This window comes from Symphalangus syndactylus, chromosome 6, assembly GCF_028878055.3.
Source record: "Symphalangus syndactylus isolate Jambi chromosome 6, NHGRI_mSymSyn1-v2.1_pri, whole genome shotgun sequence".
In the NCBI taxonomy this organism is placed as follows: domain Eukaryota; kingdom Metazoa; phylum Chordata; class Mammalia; order Primates; family Hylobatidae; genus Symphalangus; species Symphalangus syndactylus.
Genome location: NC_072428.2, coordinates 13,108,274 through 13,125,364, shown reverse-complemented (window position 1 = coordinate 13,125,364; position 17,091 = coordinate 13,108,274). Strand labels below are relative to the sequence as shown.

General features: G+C 38.6%; 1 protein-coding gene and 1 pseudogene across 3 annotated transcripts in view; both read left to right on the top strand.

Moving 5' to 3' along the window:
- Positions 1-17,091, top strand: part of HSD17B12 (hydroxysteroid 17-beta dehydrogenase 12) — a 163,842-nt gene that overhangs the window by 30,452 nt on the left and 116,299 nt on the right. The gene's annotated exons all lie outside the window — the stretch shown is intronic.
- On the top strand, positions 1,046-3,947 carry LOC129484213 (large ribosomal subunit protein uL23-like; annotated as a pseudogene).

The window sequence follows — 17,091 nt, the reverse complement described above, 5'->3', positions numbered from 1 at the left end:
GAGGATTCCCTCTTTTTCTATTGATTGGAATAGTTTCAGAAGGAATGGTACCAGCTTCTCCTTGTACCTCTGGTAGAATTCGGCTGTGAATCCATCTAGTCACCAGCTATTGAGAGCTTGAAATGTGGCCAGTGTGACTGATGAACTGAATTTTTAATTTTGTTTCATTTTAATTAAAAATGAAATTAATAGCAACATGTATCTAGTGGCTACCATGTTGGACTGCATTGATTTTAAGTCCTCCTGCTAGGTGATAGATGTATCTGGGACTGAATTATGACTCTGATGGTGCATATGTGTATCTGTTTAGTCCTTTGAACTTTTATAATCCTGCCTGAGGTACTATAACATGCAAGCACCTTATTTTCAAATAGCCACATTTATGTGAAAAGAAGAGGAATTGTGTTCTGAAAACTAAGTTAAGTTTAGGTTAAACCTGAAACTTAACTTAATTTTAAAAATCCTCTGATTTTTTAACAAACCCATAGATTCAGTTGCATTTGCTCTTTGGATATGTCTCAAACCCTGAAGGTTTTCTTTTGTGCTTTTGAGTTAAAATGCAGATAGCATATAATAGGTGACTGCAAAATGGAGGGACTGATGAAAACAAAACAAAAGCAACCACAAACCAGAACTTACATCTACTGCGTAGGAATTTTATTTGAAAGTTGGTATGCTTTTCTGAATGTCCTTAAGTATAACAAGTCTTCCTACTTTGAGGGTAAACTTGGGTATTATAAAGACGCAATTTGTGCTTACGTCTGGTAAATAATGATAAAACACTTGAATAATGCTTTATAATTTGCCAGGCAGTTGCAATTTCATCTTCTCCTTGGAATATTAGCCCCATTCTACAGACAAGAGCACCATGATTTAATCAAGGTTTTAAGGCTCATTCATTTTGCAAACACTTATTGATCACTTACTATTGATTACCTTACTATTCATGTAGATTTCTATGTTAGGAATGAAAGAATAGTTCCTCTCCTGGAGGAATTAACAATCTAGTTGGGACAATTAAAGAAACAATAAATTATACTGTACTCAGTAGGATGAGATATATATATATATATATATATGTATATATATATATACATATATATATATATACATATATATATATGTATATATATATATACATATATATATATATATATATATATGCATAGGATGCAGTGGAAGAAGAAAGAGAAACATCTGGCATGGTGGTGAGACCTGAGGGAGTCAGGAGTTTCCCAGGTGAAGGAGGCCGGGGAAAGGTGCCCCAGAAGGGGATATGTCAGGAGTAAAGTTGTGAAGGTGCTAGTGTTCTAAATCAGAATAAATTTAGTAAATAGAAGGTACCTGAATATTCACGTGCACAAAATTTACAGCGGTCTTATATCATTTTGACCTTGCTTTTTTTCTAGCTCAGTCTGAAAAAAAGCTGGGCTAAAAATAGCTCCTGGTACAGTGATAAAGCATCCAAGTAACGATTTCAAGGAGAAAGTTAAGACTAGATTTAGTTATTTGGCAAACACTAACTTACAATATTGATGTGCTAATAAGAAATCATCTTACTTATTAAAGCAGATCCTTAGAGGCCTGTTTTTGTTCCTCTTACTGGAATATCAATTCCATAAGGACTTTAATTCACTGTTTTCTCAGGGCCTAGAACAGTACCTGACATATGTTAGAAGCTCAGTAAATATTTGGTATATGAAGGAATGAATCCTAGGCTATTATCCTAAAAGTCACTGTGGATGCTTAAACCATATTAGAAATGTGTTTTTTAAAAACTCAAGAATTCACTCATTTCCATTATTCAGATTGGGCTTTTCTCCAGTGTCTCAGATACATATTGCTATATAACAAACTATCCTAAAACTTAGTGATTAAAAAAAATTATTGCTTATGATTTTGTGGATCTGGAGTTTGGGCAGGGCTTATTGGAGATAAGTTTTTTCTATTCCACATGGTAATGGCTGGGGGTAGAGGGTTCATGATGGCCTCACCTCCATGTCTGGGGCCTTGATACTAGTTGTTACCAAGGAAGCCTCAGTTTTCTTCCATGTGGTCTCTCATTATTTACTAGACTAGGTTGAGCTTCCTTACATGGTACTGAGATTGTTCTAAGGTGAAAACAGAAGTTGTAAGGTATCTTAAGGCCTTGATCTGAAAGTTATACACTGTCAGTTATGACACATTTTTTTTTTTTTTTTTTGAGACAGAGTCTTGCTCTGTCGCCCAGGCTGGAGTGCAGCATGGCTCATTGCAACCTCCACCTCCTGGGTTTAAGCAATTCTCATACCTCAGCCTCCCAACAAGCTGGGATTACAGGCATGTGCCACCATACTCAGCTTATTTTTGTATTTTTAGTAGAGATGGAATTTTGCCATGTTGCTCAGGCTGGTCTCAAACTCCTGGCCTCAAGCAATCCACCCACCTTGGCCTCCTCAAGTGTTGGGATTACGGGCATGAGCCACTGCGCCTGGCCAGTTCTACTGAATTATGTTGGTCAAAGCAAGTCACAGGACCAGCTCAGATTTAAGTGGAAGGGAAAAGATTCTACTTTTTGATTGGAGAATGTCAAGTTCCTACAGCAAAGTGGCATGAGATGGAAGGTATTGTTGCAGCTATCTTTGGAAATAGTCTGCTACAGTCTGCCTTCTGAACATAACAATTCACATTTCTTCCACGTGCAGAATATACCTACTCCTCTCTTAGAAGTCTTATCCCATTATGGCATCAACCTGGAGTCCAGTATCTTTTCATCTAGCTAAAGTCCAGATGCATATGAGATTTCTTAGGCACAGCTGCTCCAGTACAGCTTCTTTAGACCTAGAAATCTGTGAATGAAAATACAAGTTACCTGCCTCTGTCTCCCATCCCCCATCCAATATACAGTGGTGAGACAGGGGCAAGAAAACTGTCGTAGATGCTCTCATTTAAAAAGAGGAAGAATTGGAAGCACTGTTCCATAGCAATTTTGAAATTCATCTGGGCACATGTCTCTTACCCCATGTATCAAAAATGTACCTTGAATAGCCTTTTCACAAGATGGCGCCGAAAGCAAAGAAGGAAGCTCCTGCCCCTCCTAAAGCTGAAGCCAGAGCAAAGGCTTTAAAGGCCAAGAAGGCAGTGTTGAAAGGTGTTCACAGCCACAAAAAAAAGAAGACCCGCATGTCACCTGCCTTCCGGTGGCCCAAGACACCGCAACTCCGGAGGCAGCCCAAATATCCTCGGAAAAGCACCCCCAGGAGAAACAAGCTTGACTCTGCTGTCATCAAGTTTCCACTGACCACTGAGTCTGCCATGAAGAAGACAGAAGACAACAACACACTTGTGTTCATTGTGGATGTTAAAGCCAACAAGCACGAGATCAAAAAGGCTGTGAAGAAGCTCTATGACATTGATGTGGCCAAGGCAACACCCTGATTCAGCCTGATGGAGAGAAGAAAGCGTGTGTTTGACTGGCTCCTGATTACAATGCTTTGGATGTTGCCAACAAAATTGGGATCATCTAAACTGAGTCCACATGGCTAATTCTAAATATATATATATATATCTTTTCACCATATACATGCCTTTGTCAATTTCTGGTTGGGCTGGGAGGCCATACACAGGCATTGACATTGTAACAGGGCTTGGTCAAGACTCCTGTTTTACTTATGCTTTTGGAATACTCACCCTGCCACTCCACCATGTTTGATCACTCCAGAGATCTATGTGACTAGACTTAGCGTCCTAGGAAAACCAGAACTCAGAACTTGCCTCCATGGTTGAGGGCAAAAAGAAGCTTTAGAAGAACCCCTTTTATCCCTGGAAGAGGCTGTGTGTGAAACCAATGCCCAGAGTTTGAAGGGTATTAGCATCCATTTCAGGCAAGTGTGGGTTGGCTGGCTTTCAGGTAGCAGTTTGTCCTCATACACCCATCTACTATGGTCCAACTGGTCTGTCTGCTTCCTTCACTCCTTGCACAATAAAGGACAAGGACTTCAGAAAAAAAAAAAAAGAAATATATATATATATATATATATATACACCTTGAATAGTGCCCAGTTCTGCTCCTTGAGAGTTGTTCCCTAATACATTGTTTTGTAAGACTATTAGCTCTACCCTTTGGGCTCTTGGCTTTCTCTTCCTTTTTTCTTTTTCATAAGAAATAGGTCATATTTGTAGCTGAGTAGCTTTTCAACCTGCTTCTTACCTATGTGAAGTTGGGAACCCACAGATATTTTATTTCTCCCATTTTGAACTGTTTCTCTTTTAGTCCAAACTGGTGGTACTTTTAGTACTGTAGTTTTCTTTAAAACTTTGAGAGTTTTCTATGAATGTTATTAGGGATTGATTCTATGTCCCAAAAGCCACATTTATAATTCCTTTCCAGGACAGAACTGTCTTTACTTTGGATCTGTCTATTGAAGAAAAAGGTCATTAAGGTTCTTAGAAGTCCGTTTGTATAGATGAGAAGGGTCTGTATTTTCAAGGTCTCAACAAAAGATCTTATGGACAAACCTCTGATTTGATATCTCCCCAGAGACCATTTTTAAATTTCAGATCTTTCGCCAGTTGTAGAGACTGTTTTGGGCCCTCTTTACTTCCTCTAAATTCTGCTTAAAAATTAAACAGGTCCTTCTTTAGTTTATTTCTCTCTTCCCCATACTTTATCATATGCAGCTGAAAGAAGCCAATTGGTACTACTTTCAGTGTTCTACCTGGAAATATGTTTAGCCAGTAGATAAGTTAATTAGGTAAATATTCTATCTTATGTAATTGTTAAATTAGGTAAATATTATTGCAGACAACAGTCTTGCCAAACATTCCACCACTGTGTAACATGAGTCACTCTCTCTCCTGCATCTAATAGCAATTTTCTCATGGCTCTTCTGGCCTTTGCTAACAACTGACTTTCCACTTTTTCAGCCTCTGCCTGCCATCAGGTCCCAAAACCAATGCTGCATATTTTAGGCTGTTTGACACTTCCCTTAAGCAAGTCAATCAAAGCAAGTCACATATCCGAGGAAGGGAAAATAGATTCCATCTCTTGATGGAAGGAATGGCAAATTCACGTTGCAAAAGAACATGTAGAATGGGATGACTTATAGTCATCTATAGAATAATATTGCACCTAGTAAGTTTAAACTTGGAAGATTTACTATAGGTGAGAAGTTAACAAGTGGTTGCCTGTGTATGTATCTGGCTCACAGATATGGTATATTTGGCTTGGATAGAGTTTTAATGAAAAGAAAACAACATAATTTATCATCAAACAATTGGAAGATTTTATCTAGAAGGTTGTATATCAGGTCTCTCTTGAAAAATAGTAAGCTGTTTTTGTGTTGGGCCTTCATTTCCATATTAGCTGGAAATTGCCTGATATACTCACTTTCATGACCTCTTGGCTCCTATAGGTATTGAGTTTGCAGTTTTTGCTGCTGTAGATTATTAATTTATATGTTAGTTTTTTTAAGGGAATACGGTGATGAGCAAGACAGTCATAGAGCTTACATTCAAGTATGGGAAGATGGACAATAACACTAGATAAATAATGTAATTGCACATGGAAGTGGAATAAAGCAAGAATCTGGGATAGAAAGTAACTAGTAAATAGGTAGTTGGGGTGGGGATATTTTAGATATGGTGGTCAGGAAGCCCTCTCTGAAGACATGACATTGAGTGGCCTTAGTGTGAGAAGGAGCCAAACATGGAGTAAGAGTGTTCCAGGCAGGCTGAGCGTGGTGGCTGATGCCTGTAATCTCAGCACGTTTGGAGGCCGAGGTGGGCGGATCACGAGGTCAGGAGATCGAGACCATCCTGGCTAACATGGTGAAACCCCATCTCTACTAAAAACACAAAAACATTAGCTGGGTGTGGTGGCAGGTGCCTGTAGTCCCAGCTACTTGGGAGGCTAAGCCAGGAGAATCGCTTGAACCTGGGAGGCAGAGGTTGCAGTGAGCCAAGATCGCACCACTGCACTCCAGCCTGGGTGACGGAGTCTCCCAGACGGAGAAAAAGAATGTTCCAGGCAGAGGAAAAAGCAAGTGAAATGACCCATGGGTGGGCCTGGGCTTGGGGTGTTTGAGGAAAGGCAAAGCTGAGAGTATAAGAGGAGAAAATGGTATTAGAAGAGGGGCATGAACGAGGTCATGAAATATCCTGTAGGACATAAAAAAACTTGAGATCTTATTCTGAGTAATGGGAAGTCATTGAAGGAATTGAACAAGGCTAAGGCTGTGATGTCATTTACTTTTTGCAAAGATGTCTGTAGCTGCTGTGTGGTAAATAGACTAGTGGCAAAGCGTGGAAGAGGATGTTGTTAAGGCGGCTTGCAGTCATCTAGGGGAGGTATAAATGATGGGTTCTTGAACCAGGGCGTGGTACTTTTAGGAGTGAGAAGTGGTCATACGTGGTATGTATTAGACAGGTCTTATGGATGATTGAATATGGGATATGGGAATGGGAGGAATCAAAGCCAACTTTGAGGCTTTTGGCTTGAGCAACTGAATAAATGGTTGGTCCCATGGGGAGTTCTAACAGAGGAGCAAGCTCGAAGTGGGAATTGAGAGTTTTCTCTTGACCATTATTAACTTTATGACCCTACTGCAAAAATATAGTTGAAAATGAAAACTCCTAAAGTGAAATTGTTTTTATCTTACAGTTCTTTATATGTGTTTTTTTTTTCCTCTTCATTAGAAGACTTTGCCATTACTTGGATGGCATACCAACTGCAATGGAGGAAGTATACAGATGTATATTGGAGGATGTATTTATATTTTAACGTGTAGCTATCTGCCGTCAAGAATTAGGCAAGGAGACTAGTCACTGTGGCTCACATCTATAATCCCAGCACATCGGGAGGCTGAAGCGGAAGGATTGCTTTAGGACAGGGGTTCAAGACCAGCCTGGCCAACATAGTGAGCTCTTGTCTCTTCCAAAAACTTAAGAATTGGCCAGGTGTGGTGGCTCACGCCTGTAATCCCAGCACTTTGGGAGGCCAAGATGGGCAGATCACTTGAGGCCAGGAGTTAGAGACCAGCCTGGCCAACATGGTGAAACCCCATCTCTACTAAAAATACAAAAGTACTAGCTGGGAGTGGTGGCAGGTGCCTGTAATCCCAGCTACTTGGGAGACTGAGGCAGGAGAATTGCTTGAACCCGGGAGGCAGAGGTTGCAGTAAGCCGAGACTGCGCCATTGCACTCCAGCCTGGGCAACAAGAAAAAAAAAATTAAGAATTCACCTGCCATGGTGGTGTGCTATTTTGAGTAATGGGAAGTCACTGAAGGAATTGAACAGGGGAAGTGATGTGATGTCATTTACTTTTTGCAGATATACCCCTGGCTGCTGTGCTGTGAATAGACTAGTGGCCACGGGTGGAAGCAGAATGGTCATTTTGAATTTTCTATTTATTCCAATTCAGTGTGGTCATAAAGGATCAAGTGTAATTTATTATTCACATTTTATTGTTATGGAGAATTAATTCATTTTTACTATTAAAAAAAGGTGGCATGATAGTAATCAGAATGTTCTAGGAGAACCTTCCAGAGGTTTGTAACTCTTAGAATTGAAATCACTATTTAGCTAAGACCAGAATCGTAACATAAGGCAAGATTGAATAAGGTGAATGGATTTGATGAATTAAAGTGCTACTTGTAAAGGATAGTAAATTCACTTTTGCATTTTAGACAGTAGCTTTTATTGTAAATTTGGATGCAAAATGAGATAATAGCGTTTTCACCCCTTTTCAAGAGCCATTTGGAGATAGCATTTTGACTAGATCTGCCATTCAAGTCAGCTTAGAAATAATTTGTAATTTTACTTTTAAATTCCTATTTTAGGATATTATCATATTATCATGAGATGATGATAATACCACTCTTATTTTATTATAATTGGCTTGGGAGGAAATAGCCTTTTATAAAATGTTAGTGGCATATTGCCATTACCATTTATTTTACCTTTTTTAGAAAATAAAAATCATTACACTTAAATTCAATGTATATTATATAGAGAACATAACTGATTTATAACCATGTGAAATATCTTGTCTTACTAACAAAATGTTCAGTTTTTCCTTCTTTGTGAAACCTTGAGTCAAAATGTACTAGTGAGGATGTTTATATTCCAGTGGTGTAGCTGAACCAGACAGGTCTGCAGCGCAGTGGTTTATTTTTAGACCTGCGTTGCCATTTTTATCCTGCAAAAATATTCACTGGTGTCTTGCTGACAGGCCATCAGTTTTATAAATGTGTCACATAGACCAGATTTGTTCTTTGTCTCATTTTCCCTCCAACTCTTCTTTTCCTTTTGATTTGTTCATACAACTGTTTGGAGGAGGAGAATTTTTTTTTTTTTAATTTCAATTCATGTATTAGATGCTTCAATTCACAGATTTTCAGATCACCCAGTTCATTCATCTATCTGCATCTGCTTACACATCTCTACTTATTGTCTGATATGGGAAGCTATTATAGATCACTAAGCTGAAGGCAAGGAAAAGAGAATTGCATGCATTGGGGATTCTCTTCATGGGTCCAGTCAGTTTTTGACTGCCTTCTCCATATATGTTTTTATGTATTTATGTGTATGCTCTGTGTGTGTGTGTGTGTGTGTGTGGATGTGTGTGTGTTTGTGTGTTTTCATTTATTTACTTGTCTTACCCAACAAGGGACTGGCATAAAATATTTTGCATAAAAAAATAGCTGCCTAAGGGCCTAGGGGTTACCATATGTGGCAGAAAGCCATTTATTGAAAATAAATCCATCGTTATCTTTAAATACATAGAGCACCAGTTATTTAATTTGTTAGGAGACTGTTTTAACCTGTTTGGGCTGCTAAAACAAAATACCATAAACCAGGTGGCTTATGAACAACAGAAATTTATTTCTCACAGTTCTGAAGACTGTGAAGTCCAAGATCAAGTTCCTGGAAGATTTGGTATATGGCCAGGGACTGTTTCCTGGTTCACAGATGGTACTTTCTCACTGTGTCCTCTCATGGCAGAGGGGGCAAATGAGCTCTCTCAGACCTCCAAAAGAGTACTGATCCCATTCATGAGGGCTGTGTCCTCGCGATCCAACCATCCACAAATGCCCCCTCCTAGTACCATCACTTTGCGGATTAGGGTTTCAACTATGAATTTTGGAGGAACACAAACATTCAGACCATAGCAGAGATGATATTTTGATTCCAGATGCCTGAGTGACAAATATAACCAAAACAGAATGAAAAATTCCTGCAATCAAGAGAAACTAGGGGCACATACTTGAGAATATAGTAAATTAATTTTTTAACAGTGTATATTCATGTCTCATTTTTATAAAAACTCAGATTCCCAGAGCAGGATTGGTATTCACTTGTTTATCTCTGTAACAAATATTTACTGAGCAGCTACTTGAGGGCCCAATATATTAATTGCTTAGTGGATACCATGGCTTGGAGAACAGGATTTCTGGCTTGTAGAGCTTATAGTTATTTTAAGAGGAAAATGCTTCTACGTATATTTCACAGACATGGCAGTACAGCATACTAGGTAAGAGTATAGGCACTGGAGCCAGAAATTTGCATTTATAGTTTGTGCCAGTCATTTCCTAGTTTTGTTACCTTGAGCAAACTGTTCAGCTTTTCTGAGCCTCAGTTTCTTCATCTGTAAAATTGGTATGTACTTCAGAAATTACTGTAAAGGTTAAAAAAGATGATGCTTATTTAGCAATGTGCTAAAAATACTGAACATCATGCCTAGCACATAGTAAGCACATAATAAATGCTGGTTAATTCATAACAGTAGTAACAATGATGGGGATAATAACAAATATTCTATGCATATTCTATAATGCTTTAACATCAGGAATGTCTTCAGCTTTAAGTAACAGAATACACAACTATGGTGGCTTAAACAGATAAGGATTTATTAATCTAACAAGTCTGACATAGGCCAGATTGAATACTAATTATTCAACAATTTTTATTGATAATCTATATGCCAGGTACTATTCTAGGCACAAGGATTCATCCACTAACAAAGTGCAGTTATTCCTATCCTCATGAAGCTTACATTCTAATTGGGGAGAGACACAAAAACAGAACAATGTAATATAAAAATGGTAAGTTATTACTATGTTAGAAGGTGGGCTTCATAGAAAGCTTTGTGAAGGAGGGCCCATTTAAGTTAGGCCATAAGGGAACAACAGAGTTTGAATAAATGAGGCTAGGTGAGAGAAAGACACAAGAGAGGAACAGATATGAGAAAAATAGAGGAGCCATTTTGAGCCAACTCAAAATGGAAGTTTTGGCGATGGTGCTTTCAGGAGCCATGAATGCAAGATTTTTGTAAGATTTCTAAAGTAGAAGATTTCATGTTGTTATTTTCACTTTATATAACAGTTAACAATCAAATAATAATAGTGATAGTAATACGTAGTGCTTGTAAATCAAACGTTCTACTTAATACTAATGATAATGCAAGCATATGGCTGACACATAATGCTAAGTATGTATCATGCTAGTCTGAGGATTTGGTATTCATATCCTAATCTCTGAGTTAAGTACTAATACTATTCCCATTTTACAGAGAAGTAAAGTTAGGTAGTTTGGTAACTTGGCCCAGGTTTATTTGTCTCTAAGGGCAATAAGAAAAGAGGTCGCTGGAGAGATAGCCTCTCATTCCGTAGTCCAGGGGATAGAGTGGGTGAGGAAATGTTCAGGGAATATAAGTAGATTGAACCCCTAAAGCCTGAGCAAAGGAAGAAAGGAGAAATTGAGGGCATTAGTAGGGCTTGAGATGGCTCATCTAAACAGTTACCCACAATTTCCGCAACTCTGGCAGAAATTTACCATTAGATGAGATTAGGTCCAGAGCTTTATCATATTTCAGAGACACGCTTTCGAATGCTAAGCATCACGCATATACCTTACCCAGCAGGGACCATTAGAATCCTTTTCTCATAAGGAGAGTGCCTTTTCTTGTTTGTTTCTTCACTTGGTTATCTCTTAAATGAAAGAAGAATTTTCCAATTTCAACATGAGCTTTCAAGTGGACCAATTTCTCAAGCATATTTAGGTTGTGTCTAAATAGCTCTTATAGAACAAATATTATGTGCTGCCTGTTAAAATTTCTGTCTGTATTCATGTACACATTCTATCTCTAATCAGAAGCTGCCAGCCTTGTCAAAATACAAGTATGGTCCACTCTTAAAACCTGATGTAAGAAAATATAAATGTATAAAAGTAGCTAAAGTGGGGGGTGGGGGGACATGGAGAGTACCTGCATTCTAAAAAAATTTTTAAGGCTTCCATTAATTGGGAAAGTTTGCTTTACATAATAATTCAAAGAATAGATTTTATTTATGTAGTATAAATGTGAGACCACAGTTATTACATAAAGGGTGAGCTTACTTAAATATACTTTATATTAAGGGTTCAGTCATGGTACAATGCCATGCTCATTTTCAGTGAAGGAGACAATTGTATACTCAGATAGCATATGATAGAAAGGACTGGAGGCATCACAGGCCAGGAGGCCCCCTGAAGCTGAATGTGGCCTTGCTGGTGCTGTTAGACTGAGTAGCCCTTGTCAGAAGGAATGGTAGATTCCATCAGAAAATATTCAATGTAAAATATTACAGCAGTCCTTGTGATGTTCAGTAGGTGTTTCCCAAGCTACTCTTACGTTATTGGGATCAGCTAACTAACTGAAGGTGGCTGTGTTATATTTAAATGAAATCTTGAGTTTAGAAGGTTTCAGGGGAGTCCCAGTTTAGAGGGAACTTTGTGTGAACTTTGATTCTGTTTGAATCTTGAGCATGCTAGAGAAATAACTCATGAATATAAGGCTTTTTTTTTTTGATATGGAGTCTTGCTATATTGCCCAGGCTGGTCTTGAATTCTTGGTCTCAACTGATTTTCCTGCCTCAGCCTCCTGAGTAGCTGGGATTACAGGCACACACCACCCTACCTGGCTTGTAAGGCATTTTGTTGATATAAATTCCCGTCATAGGACAAACCACCATCTCTTAATGCTGAGTTTTACAACTCCTTCTCCAAGTATTTGGTGTTATGGTAAAGCAGTAGGAAAAAAACACAACAATTCACCCTCTTTCTACCCTTTAATCCATTTTGGTTTTTAATCACACCTTTTTTCCTCCACTTTGCCAGTGTACTTCTTGATCTCAGGTTGGGAGAGATGAACTATGGCAGTAATGTATAGTGGGCAGTGGACTCCCCTTTCTCCAGAGGTGGTTGAGTAGGTTTGGTGCTTTTTTGTTTGTTTCATTTCTGGAAAACTTGAGTTTATGTGTTTTTCTGTCCAAGGCTTTAAATACAAACTGAATTAAGCAGACATCTCAATTGTGGCAGTAACCACATGGGGGCTTGCATAGTGTAATTCTGGTTTTTTTGGTTTTTTTTTGTTTTTGTTTCTTGTTTTTTGAGACCAAATCTTGCTCTGTCGCTCAGGCTGGAGTGCAGTGGCACAATCTCCACTCACTAAACCTCTGCCTCCTGGGTTCAAGCGATTCTCCTGCCTCAGCCTCCCAAGTAGCTGGGATTACAGGTGCCTGCAACCACGCCCAGCTAATTTTTGTATTTTTAGTAGAGATGGGGTTTCACCATGTTGGCCGGGCTGGTCTTGAACTCCTGACCTCAGGTGATCTGCCCGCCTTGGCCTCCCAAAGTGCTGGGATTATAGGTATGAGCCATTGCGCTTGGCCCAATTCTGTTTAACTAATATACAGAATATAATTTTATTTTAATTTTAAACTATAAAAACATTACACAAGAAATATATTTACTTATAGAAAAATTAGAAAATCCAGCTAAGTAAAAAAAAAGAAAAGAAAAATTATTTATATTCCTCTACCTAGAGGTAACTACCATCAACTTTTTGGTCTGTGGCTCTTTTAGATTCTTTAGATTTTTTTCCCAAAACAAAAAATGGCTACTGTACTTGATACTCCTCCCACTGTATCTGGGAATTGGATTATTTATGAGCTAGATTATTGGTAAACTTCTTTTGACTCATCATTAGGTGATGATCCTTAGAAATTTCAATTAAAGATCTTCTGGAGAAATAAACATTGTTAAAACAAAATAGTTAATTTTTGTTAATTCATTAAAAAATAATCCATTTTTTCTTCACTTGGCTGTGTATCGTAGACAAGTTTTCACTGCCAGTCACCATTCTTTGGTGCCATAATTTTTGATAACTGTATTGTGTTCTGTTGTACTGATATGCTATAATGTGTAATATAGTTATGCTCCATATAATATAGATATAAATATGGTATAAAAGATTAGTATGCACCATAATTATATACTATATATGCTATTATGTGTGCTATACATGTTCTATAATTACATATTATAATGTATTTAGTGGCCCCTTATGGTTTCAATGTTGGTATTGTAAACAGTGCTGCCACATACCAGCATCTTAAAGGTCTTGTTCATGCTGACAAACTAAAAGGGAAAGGCAATAGAGTAGTAAGTTAGTAAGGGCCAGCAAATGGCATAGAAAGTTATGACATTTAAAGAATTGTTTCAGATGTCCTTGCATCTTAAGGATCAATGACAATTTAAGTAAAACGAGGACTATTGTACATCTAATAGAATTTAATAAAATACCAAGTTCATATGTTTAGTAGTGTCCTAATCTTGTGAAGGATTGAAGGGGTTTTCAAAATGTTAAATAGCAGATAGTATTAATTTTTTAATTAATTAATTGCAAAGTAGGTGAATAGGTCCGTAACAGCACAACTGTAACTTCAGGCATCAGAGAAGTTGTTTTCTCTCTCTTTGAGCTCTAGTCCAGACAGTAAGCTTTGTTAAATAATTGATATTTGAAACTTTTGCTGGAGACCAGGAAATTTCTATGGTGCGTTTGTAGAATAAAAAGTCATGTAAGTAAATAAATGAAATCGCTGAAAAGTACATAAGAGGACGTTTAAATCAGACTTGTATTAAAAGTTCTACTTGTGAGAGGTAGCTTCTTGAAGGGAGGAAAGTATGCTTTCTTTGATTCCATGAAGCTCACAGTCAGCTGTACCTGCTGCCCATCTGCTGCATCTGAAAGGGTAGCTTATCTAAGAAGTTGAATAAAACAAACTTCAAATGATAAACAGAAAGTTATTTCACCAGTCTTTAACACTTCCACCTAAGGGTTCACAGAAGAAATAAAAGTCGTAGAAACTAGCCTCAAGTTTTCTTCTTTTCTTGTTAAAGGTGTGTGGGAGAGAAGGTAAAAATAATCAAAACATTTTTCTTTTAATTCAGTTATTCATGTTCTTTCTATTTTAAATTTTTAAAGATGAGCTAGCTGTAGGTTTATTATTTTAAATCACAGCTCTGACTTGACATACTGTTTCTAAAACTTGTGGATGTGTGGTTTTTTTTTTTAAAGAAATTAAAGATGAGAGAATTCATTACTGTGATTTTATATTCATCATAGTCATGGACTCATAGGGTCTTGGGTGTTCATTTAGTTTGCAACTACATTGTAAAGATGCTGAAACTAAAGCTCAGAAATACTAACCACTGGTTCGGGTTGATTTAGCTAGCAAAACCAGGACCAGAAAATAGGGTTTCTGACTATTGGTCAATCCACCACTATTGTATGTGGAGTATAATCCCTGTAACTGAGAAAAATTGTGTTGGATTATATGAAGCCCCTTTAAAAAGATTTAGTTGGAAGTGAATTTCACTGAGTGTTCATTTTGAAAAGTCTGTTAGTCGTTAAGTTGTTTAACATAATTTTATTGGCAGTCTGGGAGTTTACCAAAAAGTAGAAAGAGGATCCAGCCAGATGTTGTATAACAAGAAGGAATTGTGTTGAGCTTCCATGGTTTTGACTTCTCAGGGATGAGAAAAAAAAAATTAGTTGAGAATAGATGAGCATTCTTCCTTTCTTTTCTCACATTTGTTGTTGATACTACTATTATTTATTTCAGTCTTCAAGATGTATAAATTGTTTATTAAACTATCTTTTGGTGAGGCTATTTTGAAGTTCTTGACCAGGCCTGAGCCAGGCATGACAAGTAGATTTACTTGATTTCTCCTAGGTGTAAACTACCTAGGGGTGTGCTGGGCCTCAGCATCGGTATGTTTAAACACGTGCCTTTAAGATTTATTTAATCCTTAAAGAAAAGGTAATTATTCACCAGGAGACTCTGGCCCAAACATAGGACTTCATTGTAGTGTTAGTGTGATAAGCATGGTGGCTTAAAAGGAGAATAGCTTTCTAAATCTCATTTCTAAATCTCTTAGTGAGGTAAGGCAGAGTGAATAAAATCCAGGGTCTCTGTTTTTGGAGAATTTACCCACTTCTTATATGAAGAATATTATTTTATTTTATTTTATGTTTTTGAGTCAGAGTTTCACTCTGTCACCCAGGCTGGAGTACAGTGGCACGATCTTGGCTCACTGCAACCTCTACCTCCCGGGTTCAGGCGATTCTCCTGCCTCAGCCTCCTAAGTAGCTGAGATTACAGGTGCGCACCACCCCGCCCAGCTGATTTTTGTATTTTTAGTTGAGACGGGGTTTTGCCATGTTAACCAGGCTGGTCTTGAACTCCTGACCTCAGGTGATCTGCCCACCTTGACCTCCCAAAGTGCTGGGATTACAGGCGTGAGCCACCGTGCCCAGCCTAAAATCTTAAACTGGATGAATTAGGTTGAAATAAGTCAAATAATCTACACTAGACCTTCCCTTATGTTTATCTATTTTGGTGGATATAAATGTGGACCACGAAGATAAGTTAACTAGTGGAATTACCAGGTAGATCTCATTACACCTCTTTCACTTTTATTAGACCTGAGTTATATACAGTATTTCAAGGGCACTTGTGTAGTAGACACGATTGTCCTACTGGTGTGTTTGCGTACTGTTTATAAGCTAAGGAGATGTTTAATGTAATCATGTCGACTGAAGAATGAAAAGGGTCATAAATTTGGAAACGAGAGCTTTATTTCTCATAAAGGGTTGCAGCCTGCAGGGTGGTCATCCTGACAAGCTGGGAAGCAAAGCCTCCCACCAGAAGTCGGAAACACACTTCCAGGGAGGGGCAAAGGGAACAGGAATTTATGCTGGGCAGGGTGGCCAAATATATATGTCCAGTAAGCTCTAGGAGGCATCATGAATATTCATGGCAGGAGAAAATGTGCACATGTGCAATTGAGCTTCAGACCTTTCCATGGCATGGAACCCGTGTCCAAAAAATGGCGGCATTAGCATGATCTCAGGGTGGAGTTTTTGATCCTCTGACATCAAAAGATGAAGCAGAGCACACAAAAACCTTTACTGTGCTTCCTCTGTAGACTGGCCAGAACCACTCTATATGGTTTGGCTGTGTCCCCCCCGACCTACGTCTCATCTTGAATTGTAGTTCCCATAATCTCCTTAATGTGGTAGGAGGGACCTGGTGGGAGGTAATTGAATCTTGGGGGTGGTTACCTCCATGCTGTTCTCCTGATAGTGAGTTCTCATGAGATCTGATGGTTTTATAAGGGGCTCTCCTCTGCCCTCACTCTGTACTTCTTCTTGCTGCCACCATGTGAAGAAGGATGTGTTTGCTTCCCCTTCTGCCATGATTGTAAGTTTCCTGAGGCCTCCCCAGCCATGCTGAACTGTGAGTCAATGAAATCTCTTTCCTTTATAAATTACCCAGTCTTGGGTATGTCTTTATCAGCAGCGTGAGAACAGACTATACACACTCCATGGTTGGTGGTCGCTTATCAGGAAGAAATGCTGCTGGTTAGTTGTTTTGTTGAAACTGCAAAAGGAAGGGGCAGCAGTCAGGCTATTGGTTGCAGTCAGTGGTGGATCTTTTTTTTTTTTTTTAGAGACAGGGCCTCTGTCATCCAGGATGAAATGCTGTGGCCCAATCATAACTCACTGCTGCCTCTTAACTCTTAGGCCCAAGGAATCCTCCTTCCTCAGCCTCTCGAGTAGCTGGGACTACAGGCATGTGCCAGCATGGTTGGCTAACCTTTTTTATTTTTTGTAGAGACAGGGTCTTGCTGTTGCCCAGGCTGGTCTCGAACTCCTGGTCTCAAGTGATCCTTCTGCGTTGGCCTGTCAAAGTGCTTGGGATTATAGATGTAAGCCACTGTGCCCAGT